Here is a 17,557-nt window from a genome sequence, read left to right on the forward strand (position 1 = left end):
GCGAGGGAAGGACCAGATCATCTACCCCTTCTGCACCTGTCTCCTGTTGCCGACTGAAGAATAGAGGAGCCTTGGTATTGTGGTACATCGCCATCAGGTCCATGGAGGGCCTGTTCCAATGGTTGCACAGAAGATGAGAGGCCTCTTCGGAGAGTTCCCACTCTCCCGGGTCCAACTGGTGTCGGCTGAGAAAATCGGCCTGCACATTGTCCACTCCCGCAATGTGAGAGGCTGCTAACTTGTACAGGTGCTGCTCCACCCAGTTGATTAGAAGCTGAGCTTCTGTTGTTAGTGGACGACTCTTGGTTCCATCCTCACGATTGATATAGGCCACCACCATCACATTGTCGGAGAGGACTCTTACAGATCTTCCCTCTACTAAGGGATGGAGGGCGTGCAGCGCCAATCAGATCGACCAGGAGGACTCCATTCTTGTCCATTGGCCTTGCACCGCTGTCCTCTGACAAACTGCTCCCCAACTGGGGAGGTTGGCACCTGTGCTTACCACTATGCAAGAGGGAATTTCCAAATCCATGCCTCGATGCAAATTGTCCAGGCAGAGCCAGCAAGAAAGACTGAAACGCGCCAAGTCCGTCAGTGGTAGGAGAAGTTGAAATTGCTTGGAGAGCAGATTCCACCGGGAGAGTAAAGCTGACTGAAGAGGCAGCATATGCGCAAAGGCCCATGGGACCAGATCGAGAGTGGAAGCTATCAAACCTAGAACCTGTAAATAATGCCAGACTCTGGGACGAGGCATGGACTGCAGAGACTCCACCTGAGTTAGAATCTTGGTCATCCTCTCCTTGGTAAGAAAAACCTTGCCCAAGAGGGTGTCGAACTAAGCCCCCAGAAACTCCAAGGACTGGGAAGGAACCAGATGACTCTTGTCGGGATTGACCACCCAACCTAACGAGCTCAACAATTGTAGCACCCTCTGAACCGCCTTCTGGCACAGGTCCTCCGATTTCGCTCAAATCAGCCAATCGTCCAGGTAGGGATGTACCAGTACACCCTCTTTCCGAAGAGCCACTGCTACAACCACCATCACCTTGGTGAACACCCTGGGTGCCATCATCAGACCAAAAGGCAGTGCACAAAATTGAAAATGATGTCCAAGGACTCCAAATTGCAGATACTTCTGATGTGGGCGAATGGGTATGTGCAAGTAAGCTTCTGTCAGGTCTAGAGACGCCCAATATTCTCTCCTGTGAATGGACACTATCACAGAGCAAAGAGTTTCCATGCAAAACCAAGGCTCTTTTAGAGTTCGACTGACCCTTTTTAAGTTGAGGATGGGAAGGAAAGTGCCCTCCTTTTTTGGCACCACAAAGTAGATGGAGTAGCGACCTCACCTTGAGGCCCGCAAGCCTTGTAGATGTCATAGGGTGTCTTGTACCGCCAGACGTTTTTGGTGGTAAGAGCACGGGGAAACCAGATAGCGCTCCCAGAGCGGCCGCGCAAAATCTAAAGCGTAGCCATGCTCTATTATATTTAGGACCCATTGGTCCGAGATTAAGTTGGTCCACTCCTCCAGAAAGAGAGACAACCTTTCCCCTATTTTTGGAATGGAGGAGGGAACCGGCCTCACTTCATTGTGTGAACTTGAGTCCCCCATGAATCAGTGGGGCTCCGTCCCTGGCAGGACGTCGGCCTTGAAAGGACTGGTTCCAAGAATGTTGATGGCCTGGACCCTGATGAGATGGAGATCCGGAGGAATGTGAAAAGTGAAAACAGCGATTCCCACGGAATCTCGCCCGCTGAGGAAAGGATCCACTCGTCCTGGGCTTATCTTCTGGTAACTTATGGACTTTGTTCTCCCTCAGAGACTTTATCATGTCCTTCAATTGTTGGCCGAAGAGCAGTTTTCCCTTGAAGGACAAGGAACCAAGTTGAGCTTTGGAAGAAACATCGCAGACCAGTTCCTAAGCCAGAGGAGTCTGCGGGCTGAGACCGCCGAGACCATAGTTCTGCCCGAAGTCCGTAAGAGATCATAAAGTGCGTAAGCACTGTAAGCCACCATGGCCTCCAGCTGACTAGCTTGAACCACTTCTGTCTCAGAAAATGATGCTGCCGCTTGCAAATTCTGCACCCAGCGGAGGCTGGCCCGCAGTGCAAAACTGCTGCACATAGCGGCATGGACCCCTAGAGCCGAGACTTCAAAAATCTTCTTAAGTTGTAACTCCAATTTTTGATCCTGCAAGTCCTTCAAGGCAGTGGCCCCCGTCACTGGGATGGTGGTATTTTTTGTCACCGCCGAGATAGCGGCATCCATCTTGGGTACCTTGAGAAGGTCTAGAGCTTCCTCTGGTAGTGGATACAATTTGTCCATAGCTCGGCTGACTTTCAAGCCCAGGACCGGAGTGTCCCACTCCCTAAACAAAAGGTCAGTAATTGACATATGGAATGGAAAGGACCGAGCTGGACCCCTGAGTCCAACCATCACCGGATCCACAGCCCCATGCCATGAATCCTCTTGAGGGACCTCAATCCCTAACTCCTCCAGAATAGCCAGGATAAGTGGTCCTAATTCATCTTTCTGGAACAAACGTACCACTTTGGGGGCATCATCTTCCACCATAGGCATGGCCACTTGCTTGGTAGGCTGGAGCTGATTATCCTGATCCGCATCCGGCCCCTGAGGATCCTGTTGAGGGAATTCCCCCTCATCTGAATGGTCCGAACATGAACTGTCTGTCATGGCTCCCACTCCTATTGGGGACTTGGGACACTTCTGGGTCGAGGTGGCCCCTTTTCCAGCCCCCAACGACACTAGTGCCACACGAGGGACCTTAGTACCCTGATGTCTTGCTGCCTTTTGGGCCTTAAAAGTCTTGTGTAGCAATAAAACAAAGTCAGAGGAGAACGAGGAAGAAGACTCATCCTAGTCCTTCCCAGGGTCGTCTTCTGAGGAATGGTCCCGATCAGCCTGCAAATAGCACCCCCTGGAGGCCCCAGGCCATGGTGACAGAGGTGGTAGGGAGTTCCCTTCCCCCAGCGCAGCTTTCTCCTGCTCTCTGAATATCCTCAAGATGGCCTCCGTTCCCGCGCTGAGGAGGAACGGGTGTGAGGGCTGGGATTGTGAATTGAGCCTCCCAGGCTCCCAGCACGCTTTGGAGCTGCTGCCGCGTGAATTTTCAGCCACAGCCCTCCCCGAGGTTCCCTCTCCTCCTGAGAGGCACTCCGTACAAACGCTGGCTCTAGATAACCGCACGCGCCTGCTCCCGCACACGGAACAGGCCGCACCACGTGGTATGACCAGCGGACTAAATTTAGACCGGGAATCCGGAGGCAAGCGGCAGGGTGAAAGTCGCTTGGGAGCTCGGTGGTATGCGGCCGGATGGCGAGGCGGCAGCGAAGGGGAGGGAGAACCCGAAGAGAACGCTGAGCCAGTTGAACCGGAGAATTAAAATACCTTTTTTTTTCCCCGGCTCAGTGTGTTTTCCTTCTGAGGGTGAGTGAACCGGTCTCCCTGGTGTCACCCTCAGCCGTAGGCAGTCACAGGTTTCTCAACCCTCTGCTCCTCAGCCTCTACTACCAGGGGGGATGGTCCCACCAGGACCTGACAACCCCCTAGGAGGATTTAAAGGTATCTGCATATTTATTTATTTATTTTTAAATAATCCCAAGAGAATCAAATCCTAAAACTAAAACCAGACTAAAGGGTTTGCACCTCCACCATCTGCTGGAGACAGAGATATACTGACAGACTCTAGGTGGCACCTCAGGGTACAAGGCAGAGTCCGTTAAAACTTCTCTGTTTCCATCTGCTGGAGGGGAGGCAAAACCCAGGAGTCTGGACTGATCCGGGTAAGTACAGGGAAACATACTTTCTCTCTGACATGCTGAATTATTCACACACACATTCATACACTCTCTCACATGCTCCATCATATACATACGCATACACAAGCTCATATGCTCTCTCTCTGATATTGAATCATTCACACACACATGCTCATACACTCTCTTACACACATGCTCATACACTGTCTCACATGCTCAATCACATACACACACACACTCGTAAGCTTTCATATACTCAGTCATATATCTACACACACACATGTTCATACATGCTGTTTCTCACATGTTCAATCATATTTTTTCACTTGTTTCCCCCCTCTTTATTTATGTATTTATGTATTTGTTTATTTGATTTAATTTCCGTACCACCTATCAACAATCTAAGTGGTTTACAACTTTATAACATACATAATTGCTGTAACACATATGTCCAATAAACTGTAAAAATACAACATAAAATTCAGCATTTCTAACAGCATTTTAAAATACAGATTATACTCAAATTTATCCCACCAAGAGACTGTTACGAGCGCGCGCGGGCGCGGTCGTCTTGAGCTGGTGGTGAGCCCTTGGGCCACGGCGAAAGCTAGGGAGGAGCCCCAGCCACACCGTGGGAGGTGAGCTGGGCAGGCATGGTGAGCCAGGCGGGTACAGAAGCAGGCACAGAGTCTGACCCTCAGCCGGACCTGCATGCCCATGGTAGCCAACACTGGGAAGTTGACTGATGAACGGTCCTCCGACTGTTCCCGGCCCTTTCGGACCTGCCACTGGGAACGGCAATGGGCAGCAGGCCGGACAGAGGCGAGGGCAGACAGAGTCCTTTACACTGAAGACGTCAGACGGGGGCTGAAGCAGACATCCAAGACAGGCTGAAGCAAGACGTTGGAGACATCAGGGCAAGGCTGAAGCGGACATCGTAGAAGAGGGCAGGAAAGGTCCAGGCGAGCAGGAACTCCGATGCTGGGATACTGACATCCGAAGCCCCTTCGGCTGGCAGGAACAGAAGCTCAAGAGCCCGGGGGACGAATCCCTCCTGTTGGCCACTCCAGGGCCCAACAGGACAGAAGGCTCAGGAACCAGACGAAGACACAGGGCAGAACAACCGGAACTGGAACAGGAACAGGATCAGGCAGTTTCAGGAACAGACATCAAAGCAAGGTCAGGAACAGTCATCAAAGCAAGGTCAGGAACAGACATCAAGGCAGAGACACTGGACAGGGACCCATCAAGGCATAGGTGATCACGGAAGACCTGGATTGGCAAGGTTACAGGCGACTGTAGAACCCGATCCAAGGCCAGTTGCAAGTGACAAGAAAGTCCTTAAATACTGGAGGTTGTAGGCAACTCCCTGGGAGGAGCTTGCCAGGACCGCCCACCGCTGGCCCTATATGTGGGGTAGAGAGCTGCGGGCCGGCCCCTAGGAGAAGGGCGACGCCAAACTGGTAATCATGTTGCCTTCTTTCCACTTTTCTTAATGTGTGGAATACATCTGGACTGTGCTTCTAGAATGGTATTTTTTAACAATGACCACGCCTCTTGCACATTTTTTACCTTTGTAGCTGCTCTTTTCAGTTTTTTTCTATTTTTCTCATTTTATCAAAGTTTCCCTTTTGGAAGTTTAGCACAAGAGCCGTGGATTTGCATGTCTGTCTCCATGTCTGTCTGTGACCTCCTAGGTTTGGAGTCTTCGGGACATCTGTTTTGTGCATCCTGGCTGCCCTTCATTGAGTGTCCGAGGAGTTAGTCCTGATTTCCTGGATTTCTGCCAGGAGGCCATCTTGTATATAGCTCTCTGATGCTCTGGACTCTGGCTACACCTAGTCCCCGGCGGGCAGTCTCCAGTGGATAGCCTGCAGGTCTTTCTGGCCACTGCAGCCTCCTTCCTGGCTGTGGGTGTTAGTGCTGTATCCGGAGTCTTCTCCATCCTGAGTTTTATTGATGATTTTAGCTCGCCTTGTCTTGCCTTACCTTGCCAGAGTTCATGTCTTCGTCTGTTCCAGAGTCCATGCCTTCATCCACGTCTGACCTTTGTCCATGTCTGACCTTCGTTCAAGCCTGTTTTTGGTCCTTGTCCATCTCTGCCTCTTGCCCGGCCTGCCACCTCTGCTGCTCCCTGCAGCAAGTCCGAAAGGGCTGGGAACGGTAGGAGGACCATTCAGAGACTCTCGGAGGCATGCAGGTCTGTTAGAGGTCCCCGGGTTCCAGCCTAGGATCGTCTCATCGCAAGGGCACACTTCTTGTCTCGTGCTGGTGAGCGCCCTCTGGTGCTCTCCCCTATCGCAGCACAATAGTAATCAATGGAGATTAAAAAGTACCGTTGTGATATGAACATGCCTACTTACAACCAAAACACTCTCGCTGCAGAGTTTTAAAGAAATTGCAGAGGTTTAATCATATTCTTTGGTAGCCCTAAAAACAACAAATTACTGCAATTGTACAAATCAACATTTGCAGGACTAAACCAAAATAATCACTCTCTAAAAATGGTTTCAGCTGGTGAAACATGCATAGTTTGTAATAGCCAGCCCTTATAATTTTCTGAATGTGATCTTTCATTGACAGCCTCCAAACAAATTGCACCCCTAAAACCTGAATAATACTCGACAGTGATAAATCTCCCTTAAATTAGAAATCAGTAAATTCTCAATTAAGGTATTTCTCGTTAAAACCAGAAATTTCCATTTTCTTCGCAATCAGAGCCACACAGTTATCAAATAACCATGACTTTATTGCTTGCAAAGTCGTTAGTTCCATTTAAGCTGATGATATCAATCCTCTTACAGGAAAACAAAACTGAATATGATCTTCCGGAAGCACAAGGGGGTGGCTGAAGCAGCAACTTCCTCCTTCAGACCCCAGGGCCCACCAGACCCTTCCTCTTTCTTTGAGCTTCCAGGCAGCTGGTCCTTCTCCTGACTGCAGGGAGGAGTTTGGGGATGTAGGGAGGCCAATGCTTCTTCTTGCAGTCTATGGCCATGCTGCTCCTCACTGCCAGGGTGGGAGGAAGAAGGAGGAGGAGGAAGAGACTGATGCTTGTTGCAGCCCATGGGCCATATTGCTCTTTACTGCAGGGCAGGAGGGAGGAGGAGGCTGATGCTTGTTATGGCCTCACAGACTGTAGTATCTCATATTGATCCATGGTGCGGCCATACCTTGAGTACTGTGTGCAATTCTAGAGCTGCACCTCATGAAAGACAGAACAGAACTAGAGAAAGTGCAGAGAAGAGACAGATTGCCTCCCTTACGAATGGCTCTTTAGTTGGGTTAATAGGGAATGGTTATTTACACTGTCTAATAGTACTAGGACTAGGCGACAATCCCTGAAACCTAGCAGACAGCAGATTTAAAACACAAAGCAATTACTTGCACAATTAAGCTATGGAACTTGTTGCCATAAAATGTGGTTAAGATTAGTAGTATAACCGAATTTGAAGAGTTTGGATAACTTCTGGAGGATACGTCTAAATATAATTATTAGCAAGATAGACTTTGGTTTTTCACCTCTTAGTTCTTGTGGAGAGCAACATGAAACAGACTTTCATATTGGGATTTACTGGATACTTCCTTGCCATCTGGATTGGCTACTATTGAAGACTGGATACTGGGCTCAAAGGACCATTGGTTTGGCCAAGCAAAGCATTTCATATGTTCTTACATTTATTTCTCTTCATGTCTATATGGGTTATTTTTACAGAATTATATCAGATTGCTTTCAGTGGTCTTGACATCTCGCCTTCTAAATTATTTTTTCCAGATATGTCTTCAGAGTAGCGTTTGGCATTGACCTTAAATTTGCACTATTTTATGCTCTAGACTTGCCATGACTAGTATCTGAAGTTTTGATCTATGAAAACTTTGACCTCATCCAATGTCATTCCATTTATACAGGCTGTGTGGAAATAGCCTTATCGAACAAAGTTATGACTCATTGTTTTAAATAAGAGAGCTGGAATTAATCATCTTTCAATCCTAGATGATATGTTGTCTTGCTGCCTTTGACCAAGAGTTAAGGGCTTAAGCTTTGTTTTCTTCTTAAGGTCATTTGTGCGTATTACTCACTACCGGTGTTTTTCCTTAATTAAATAATAGTCAATGACCCTATCCTACTCGATATTTAGGACATGATTTATTAACACATTTTCCCCCCATAGACACAGAATAGGAAAAAAGCTTTAGGAAATCAAGATAATACAAGTTGGTCAGGGTACTAGTGAGGGAACTACAGTGTCTATGTAGGTTATTTTTAGGAATTCAGGCTGGGGATAGGTGGATGTGTAAATAATGGCAGAAAGAGGAAAGACACTAAAAATATTAAAATGTTCCTTTCTTAACTTGGGGCCTGCAGATATGAGCTTCATCTGTTTTCTGCCGTGACAGTGGATGCTTTCCTATCCTTGGTGCCAGCACTGTTTGGGCTCTATCACTCTAAGACAAATGACAGCAAAGGTTAAGAATCTCAGTCATCATCTTGGTGTCTGGGGGCTGAAATTGTACATTTGGTCATTACTAACTGTCTTGCAGCAGGAAGGCCCCATGTCACATCATAAATCAACGGGTCTCCTTCAACCTTTGCTAAGATCTACCATGATACCGATAGCAGATATCAATAATAATGATATCATCAAGGGCTTTATTGCTGTTCAGATTCTCAAGTCAGGCCATGCATTCAAGACTCATACTGCACAACATTTTCTTGTTTATGCTACCTAATTCATTCATAATACTAGGGTAATATTCAGCTGATGTAGAATTTTAGGTTAAATGTTGCAGACTGACTGCTGCACAGCTGTTTGCAATGTAATCTCCTAATTTAGAAGTTACTGTGTTGCAATGTGCTGTTGTTTGTTTAACTAGATGTGCAAAAGGCATCTTTGAGAGACACATGACATGCTCTTATTCTGTCCTTGTCACACCAAATATATCTTGAAAACTTGGCTTCTTAACATGATTCTTGATGAATTAAATGATTAAGAGGTCAAACTCATATTAATATGCAGTAAAATTGACGATTAGTACGTGCTAATGGCCAGTTTTAATATGGGCATTATCTTCAGGAAAACAACATTAAACACAGTGAGCATAAGATCAGCTTGTACCATTTTGCATGGCAGGAGTAGTTTCAGATTCTGCATGGACACTGATGGAATATCTTGGGGGTCCTGGCCTGAAGCATTGGAGGGGAATGGATGGGGGTGACCTTCTTCTGCATCCAGTTGGTTGACCTTCTGTATTTGATGGGTAGCTTTTATGTCTATTAAAGGGGAGCGGGTAGAGGGGGTGATCGTGTTTCACATCGTATTAGCCCCTGACAGATAATGCAAAAAGTTAACTATTCCTCTCTGAGCTGTAGTTAAGATTTGTTTTAGCTGGTAGGTTAATATAAATTGTGTAGCTTAATTTGATTTACATCAATCTATTTTAATATTAATGAGAGGCTGTGCATGAATGTGCTTGTGGCTCAACTCATTAATATTTTTATTTTTGTTCATCTGCATTAATGTTAATACAGACTACAACAAAAGTGCATTAATGCTAATGAAGCATTAAGACATATTTATGTTGCATTAACCTTAATGCCCTTTAGTACATTGATGTTCAAGTGGTACAGGTGTGGTAGAAGGTAAAGGTAAAGGTTCTTAACCCAGTTATGGCCCAATTTTAAAAACCCGGTGCACGTGAAAACTGGGAGATATGCTCATGGTTTTCGAGCACCTGCAGCCATGTGCGTATCTCTTGGTATGCGCCGAAGACCAGGTTTGTGAAAAAGGATGGGCCGGGGGTCAGGGTGGGGTGTTGGCTTGATGTGGACGGGCCGGGACTGTGCCATTAGGCACTGTCCCACTGACGCACGTGCCAGCAACCGGCTGGCCATGCAACCTGCTACTGCTCCAGAGAGCAGGTAAGTATTAAAACAAAAAATATGAGGTCAGTTAGTGGGGTTTTAGGGGTCAGGGCAGATAGATGTTGTGTACATTTTCTTGTCTGCGACTCCTCCTGCTCTTGATGGACGTCTGGCGGTCATGGTGTCCGTCTGCCGTCCTCTCCGGCGTCCCTGGTCCAGCTTGGGCGCTGCCTCCCGCCATGTTCTTCAGGTTCCTTAGGGCGCGCGCACCGCGTGGCCCTCATTCTTATTTCCTCATTGGCGCATTCCTCAGGGGCGTCCCCCTGTGATGACGTCACGCTACCCAGATATTTAAGCCTACTGTTTATTGCTAGCCGTTGAGTTAGCAAGGGGAATCTTATGGGTGGGATGCGCTCTCCGTACCCAGCTACTCTGCCTTCCAACTACTATTGGACTCTTTCTGATAACGGGGTACCTACTCCTTGGGGGCCTCCTTGTTTCTTTCAGGTCGCTATCAGGTAACCGGTACTCGCTCCTCGAGGGCCCATGTTCCCTGACTTGCTGCCTGCTCCTACCTTCTCTTCTACTTGGAAGAATTCACTACAGACATCATCAGTGAGTACTATCACCATCTACTCCTCAGAGCTGTTTCCCTGGAACCAGGTACTCGCTCCTCGAGGGCCTGCCCCCGTTCCAGCGCCAGTGCTATGTCTTATGTGGAACTGCTGTGTGAGTATTTTGCCAACAAGTCTCTCTACCTCCAGGGATCTGTTACTCCCTCCTCGAGGGCCAGCTCTCCCTATCTCCGGGCGTCTCCATACTTGGGACTCTGTGAATGTTCTATTGTACTCACTTTCTCAGTTCTCTCCACTACAGCACTGCTACCGGAGGAACTGCTGTTCCAGCGCCCTGGGGAAAACTATCCCAGCTGTGCTACATCTTCTACTCACTACTGCCACCTCTGGTGGCTTCTCAAACTGTCTAAATAAAGAAATATCTGTGTTTGTGTGTTCAGAGCTGAGCCTGACTTGTGGCCCCTCACAGGACTTCCCCCCGTGGGCATGGTCAGCTGCCACAGTGTCCAAGGGTCCACCCAAAACCTCACTAACTATAACAGTAGGGGAAAAGGGAGGCAGATTAACTAGGTTGGAGCAGACTGGGAGGAAACTGGTAAAAGGCCTAGTCTGTTGCTTTGTGCATGTAGTAAAATCCCCCCTTACATGTGTGAGTTGGCATTCGCACGCACTTGCATGCGCTGATTTAAAATTGGGAGCACATTTGTGCGCAGTTACAGAATTTATAACATGCCGGGTCTTAGAATTTACCTTTTACTGAATAGGATGGAGATAGGAGAGGCTCAGGAGAGCAAGCAGATGATCCTAGCCAGTAGTATCCTAACTATGTAGCATGTCATGTTTTGGAGAAGGAAGATTGTCAAGAGTCGTTAAGATGAGGATGGCAGTGTGTGCAGGTAGAATACATTTATAACAACCGGTGTAGGACTGAAGTTAGTCCTATTTTTCAAAGGGACTTACGTGTATAAATCTGCTTTGGAACTTGTTGGGGCCGTGCATACTTTAATGTGGCATAGGCATGCACATTAACACCTGCTAGAAAGCAGGTTTAAATGTCCAAGTGCAATTTTATGTGCGAACTTTCGATAATCAAAAGTAGACTCAGAAATGATTTCCCCACCTCAGCTCCATCCTGGGAATGCTTCTTTGCAGTATGCAAAAACGTCGTGCAAAATCGTTTCCACCCAGACTGTTAAACATGCGAACCCCGGGGTAATTTTCAAAAAGCCGATTTGTGTGCTTAAAACCACATTTTACTTGCGTAAATGCATTTGAAGATTGCCCCCAATGTGTGTCGTTGTTGTGGACAGGTAAATGTATTCCTTTTTATAAAAAGATTAAACACAATACTAATTTAGTGGGGCATGGCTTTTGTCCATATGGGTAATAAAGTTGTGAGAATGAATTATGTAAACAACATCTATCTACACTCTTTCTTGTAGTGTTTTGCCGTATTGTGTCAATGTTTTACATACTATAGCGCTTCATACTGACTACTCCCCCTGCAGCACAGAACACTGGGACAGTGAGGAGAGATCTGTCTCTTACATTTATATCATAAGATTTTCCTTCCCCCTCCCACTCCATGTCCTGCATCGTTTGTTTTGCTTTTGTAAGCTGCTGCTGTTTGTTAACCTTAATTTTGCATTTGTAGAACAATCAGTTTCCTATAATAATGTTTATTGCCTTTTCCTGTATGCCTAAATTTGACTATTTTTATAACTCCAACCTATGACATGAAGGACAGCTTTCATGACCTTTGTATAACTTCTTTTGGTAAGCATTTAATCGTAGCAGTTGAAGGTGTCATGATGGTGGCAAGAATAAACCCCTGAAACAGATGTTCTCAAAATATGGATCCGTGTCAGGGAACTTTGAAATGATGTTGTTCAGTAGATTTTCAGCTGGCACTAGAATATAAGTTATGTGACATTTTAAAGTGCATATAGAACAAAAATATTTTAAAAATTGGACTGAGGGTGCCGATGATTATAATGTAGGTACTAGCATTGTATAACCACTGAACAATGGGCCTAGTATGAAGATTCCCAATCACAATCATAGTAATTGATATGTATGGGTCAAGAAATAATTTAATATTTATAAGGTATAGTTTATTAGTTTTCTTTGGCTTTTCTGCCTTCACATGGTGTTTCGTGGAACCAGAAGTAACTAAGGGGGGGGGGGGTCATTTCCCAAAGGTATCGCACGCGAAAAGGGACTTTTCGCATGCGATATCTAAATCGGGGTGGAGTCAGGGCGGAGTCCGCACCGGAAAGGGAGGAGTCGGGGCGGCCTCGGGGCAAACTCTGCGATGACTTCGCCGACGGCGAAAGGTAAGAATCCTTATCGCCGCCAATATCGCGCCAAATAACTACACCTTTCATGGTGGCGCTATTGGGTGCGAAAGCCGGCAGCGATCACATCGCGGAGGTGTGATCGCTGCCGGCTTTTGCAGGCCTGCCCCCCCCCACTTTGACCCCTGCCCCCCCCCCCCGGTACCGCGCGATTCAGGAAGCCAGGCGAAGATAGAAAATCTAGGCCTAAGTGTCTGTACAGATTTTATTGACCTCACAGTAACTTGCTCTACTGTACTTAATATTTGTTGCTTCAGTTCAAAAGTATAACAGATTGTATTTAATTGGATTGGATATTGTGGAGTCAATATTAAAAATGTGTCCGTTTATCTAAGTTAAGCCAGCTAGACATATCAGGCTAACTTAGATGTGATATTCAGCAGTACAGCTTTGCTGATGAATATCCTCGGACAAATGATTACTTAGACGGATAAGTATTATCTATTTGTTTAGACCTGCCATTGAGAAGGTCTGCCTTAGGCGGATAAGTTATCCATCTAAGGCTGAAGATTGCTACTTAGCCGGATAACTTATCTGGCTAAGTAGCGCTGCCCTGATCTGCCCATTGCCCACCCAGAAATTGACTGGCTAATAGTTAGCCAGATAAGTTACTTATTCGGCTATCAGGCCACCACTGACTATAACTGGATATTCAGCAGCTATTAGATAGCCGGCTGCTATCTGCTAGCTGAATATTAGGCCCTATAAATCTTCCTTATGCTGTAAAGGTATGAAATATTCCTAGCTACAGCTAAACTAATTATAATAGGAGGAGAGGAAAATGACTCAGTATTGTTCTAATTTTATCCACTGGCTTTAATATTTTTCCGAATTAGTTGTGGAAGCACAGTCTTTTGTTTTTACTAAAACTCAATCCTAATCAAGTCTACTTTGAAAATTTGGGCTAAAATATGTGAGCAGAAAGTAGGCTTTATTCTTATGCAAGCTGTTAAAAAATTAGCACCATTTATATGTATAAAACAAGGGCTTATGCGTGTAGATTATTATAAAATTTCCTGGGCTTTGTGAGCAAAAAAGTATGCTTGTAACTTGATCTCATGTATACTTCTTTTTTTTTCCAAAATAATTTTTATTGGGGTGAAACATGAATAGGCTGTAAATCCTGCACTGAACAGGTACAACAAGATATTGAACATCCAATACAGTACAAATTGTGTATAACAACGAACAGCTCAAAAATCGCCCTCATGTCTGCATCCCACCTTATTTTCCATTTTCTCCCCCGACCCCTCCCCCCCCCCCCCAGACTGTCCACTCTGGCATCACACTCATCCTCAGGGAAACCACACTCCATTCACACCACCCACCGCATCCCTTCTCCCCCCCCCCCTGCTGAGACCGAGTTAGGCACCATTCAGGCTCATAGCCACCTGCCCGCAGCCCTTCCTGAACAGCTGATGGCATATTATTATTATTATTATTATTATTATTATTATTATTTAACATTTTTATATACCGGCATTCGTAGGACACATCATGTCGGTTCACAATTAACTGAGAAAGGAAATTACATTGAACAAGGGGGGTTTAACTGGGAGAATTGGATAATAATTGGATAAAAGGAACAAGGTAAAAAGCGAAGAACGAGAGAAAAGAGAAAGCAAGCATGGATAACTTAATTGGAAAAATATGGGTTTAAAATTACATATTACATATGTGAACTTATTTACAACGTTGGGGGGAGGGGTGAGGGGAGAGGGAAAGGGGGGGAGAAAATATGCGAGAGGGGAGGTAAAAGTAATGGAGAGATTGATATGGTAAAGAAGGCGGGGGGGGGGGGGCTGAAGAGGCTAAGAGGCGGGGGGGGGGGGGGGGGGGAGGGGGGGAGTTAGGGGGAGCATGGGGTGTGTTGGAAGGGTTACCAGGGTGGGAAAGGTGGGAAGGGCTGTATGGAGAATGCAGGTTCCTGTATGCGTGGGAGGCCTAGGGTTGAGAGGAGTTGGGGTAGGCCTGTTTAAACAGCCATGTTTTTATTCCTTTTTTGAAGTGGCTCAGGGATGGTTCTAGTCGGAGTTTGGCCGGGAGGGAGTTCCAGAGGGAGGGGCCTGCGATAGAGAAGGCTCTTTCCCTGGTGGCGGTGAGGTGCCCAATTTTGAGTGAGGGGGTTTGGAGGGTGCCGGCGAGGGCGTTTCTGGTGGGGCGGTTCGATTGTCGGAATTGAGGCATATCTTCAAGCCAGGGGGAGCTGTTTTTGTGTAGAGTGTTATGTAGGATGGTAAGTGTTTTGTATTGGGAACGGAATGCAATGGGGAGCCAGTGGAGATTTTGTAGTATGGGAGTGATATGATCGGATTTTCTTGTGTTTGTTAGGATACGTGCCATGGCATTTTGGAGGATTTGAAGAGGTTTAGTAGTAGAGGCTGGGAGGCCTAGGAAAAGGGCGTTGCAATAATCGAGTTTGGATAACATGGTGGTTTGCATGACGGTGCGGAAATCATGGGCGTGAAGGAGTAACACGAGCCTGCCAGCAGGCCCGGTATACTTTATCCAGTTTCCGCTTGCCCAAAACAAAGTCCAAGCGTTCCAACTGGAGAAGCGAGGCTATTCGCTGAAACCAGGACAGGCCGGACAGGACGGCATCTGGGGCCGCCCAGTCGGACAGGATCGTGCGGCACGCCAACAGGGTGGCCACTCTACTAAATTTGTCTTTGGAGTGGCATATGTGTGTAGAAAAATAGGCATTCTGGGAAGCATGGATGAATTTGGGGCAGAGTTTATATTTGCATGCATAGGGCCAGATTTTCAAAGCCCTACACGCGTAAATCTGGTTTCGCACACCGGGCCTATTTTACAAAGGCCCAGCGATGCGTGTAAAGCCCCGGAATGTGTCCCGGGGCTTCGGGGAGGGGGTGGGGTGGGGCGGGGCCCGAAGCCTCTGGCATAGCGGACATTTGCCTCTGTGTCGGAGGATCGCATGCCGGCAGGACGCCCCTGCTTTTAAAATTTACCCCATAGATGGTTACTTTATAATGAGTGCACGCGCGCCCACATACGCACATATTCATTTATTTAAAAGATTTTCTTAGCATGAACTCACATACGCTGGAATTTGAAATCGTCCAAGCAAGTGCGCACATATAATATCAAATATACCTAGTACGTGTATGTGTGCCCCTAATTTTAAGCGGTAATGTGAGGAAATATTATTCACATATCTTTCCTAAGGACTTGTCAACTTTTATATGTGCAATGAGCACATATGAAACGTGTACGTGAAGGAAGTAACCAGTTGGAACACTTAGTTTACCAGATAGTCCAGCCTCTCTCTAGATCATCAAGACCCCCTTTGGGTCTTCAGCCTGCACTCCCCGCCAGTTTACCCAGACCTGTCATCTAGTCAGTGTTTGGATACAGCGAGTTTTATTCCGACTTACGCCTGAACAAGAGCAGAGGCAAATATGTACAGCCCGATGTGCGCTGCATTTGCCAGATTTAAAATCGGGATTATGTGGGAAAATATTGGCCTCACCACAGAATGCCCCTGACCCACCTCAAATCCACCTCTTCTTTCATGTGTACTTTTGCACACGCATATATGCACATCATTTTCTGGTTTTAAAATAAAGGTTGTTCATGCTCGGCCCATATACTTGCATATATGGGCTTTTTTTTTACACGAGCAATTCTTTTAAAATTCAGCCCGTACTTTTCAGTATAAAAAGTTTTTGTATATTTAACATCCACAAGTTGCTCCTGCTCTTTGCAGGTCCTAGCTTTCTGTGGATGAGTTTGTGCGCATTATTTCTGAAAATATTCAAAGTAAATGTATGCACAGTCTGTACAACTTAAGGGTCTGATTTTAAAAAGCATTTACGTGTTTAAAATTGGGTTTTCCACATGTAAATGAACTTTACCTTTGTAAATGAGCTTTTGAAAATTGCTCTAATATGCCATTGAATTGCCCATAGGATATTCACATGTAAGTGCACTTTACCCCCTTAAATGGCTTTTTAAAATTGCTACAATATGTATGTTACCTATAGTTGCCTGTATAACTCCTTTAAAAATTACCCTTTACATGCACAGCTGCTAGATACGTTACCTGTAGTGTTTCAAAATTCCTCTCCCTGTGTCTAAAATTAGAACACCTGAAGTGGGAGAAGGTCATCATCTCTCCAAGATTTTATCTGTTGTGCCTTTTCAAATAACTTAAAAATACCAGACTTTGCTTATGCTTCATGCAGGGTTTAGATAATTGTATCTTTCCAGGCGTTTTTGCTGTTGTGTCATTGACTTACCATATTTCTGTATTGCTTAGTCACATTGATATATCGAGGGAGAATGAAATCACTGTCATGTCTCTGGAGCGTGATATGACGCAAGTTTACATCTTAATTTGTCAGCTCTGTTGGTCTGCATATGGATTGTGGAGTTCAGGTATTATATCATTAATCAGCATTGCTTGCACTGGCACATAAGGTTAGCCTTCTGGTTGTGTACAGTGAAGCAGATGAAAAAATGAATATTTGAGGACTGATGCTTTGAAAGAAAAGGGGGCAATGAATGCTGCCTACATATTTAAAGAATATATTTTTGTGTAAATGATGTGTCCTGAATGAAGTGCATCCAGTAGTTTAATTTCTCGTGCTGATCACATACTTTCATGATCGGCACTCATAACTGATTTGGTCCTGGGGCAAACTGGAGTCTCAGCAGGCTCTGATATCTTTTAAGAGACCAACAAAAAAGACATCATCGTATTTGAGCTTTCAAGACTATGCATTCCCTTCTCTTGTGAAGGAAGGAAGCTCTGCAGGCTCAAAAACTACTTCATCTCTTTTGTCAATCCTTTGAAAGTTATCACAGTGTTTTTGTGATCTGCGTTATTCACTTTAGCACGGTCCATGGTAGGGATAGGAAAAATGGAGACTTTTTTTTTGCGACTTTAAATTTAAAAAGAAAAACAGATTCCAAACCCTTATTTCCTGTGCATTGGATTTTCATGGAAATGCCCATTT

This window comes from Rhinatrema bivittatum, chromosome 11 (genome assembly GCF_901001135.1).
Source record: "Rhinatrema bivittatum chromosome 11, aRhiBiv1.1, whole genome shotgun sequence".
Lineage (NCBI taxonomy): Eukaryota > Metazoa > Chordata > Amphibia > Gymnophiona > Rhinatrematidae > Rhinatrema > Rhinatrema bivittatum.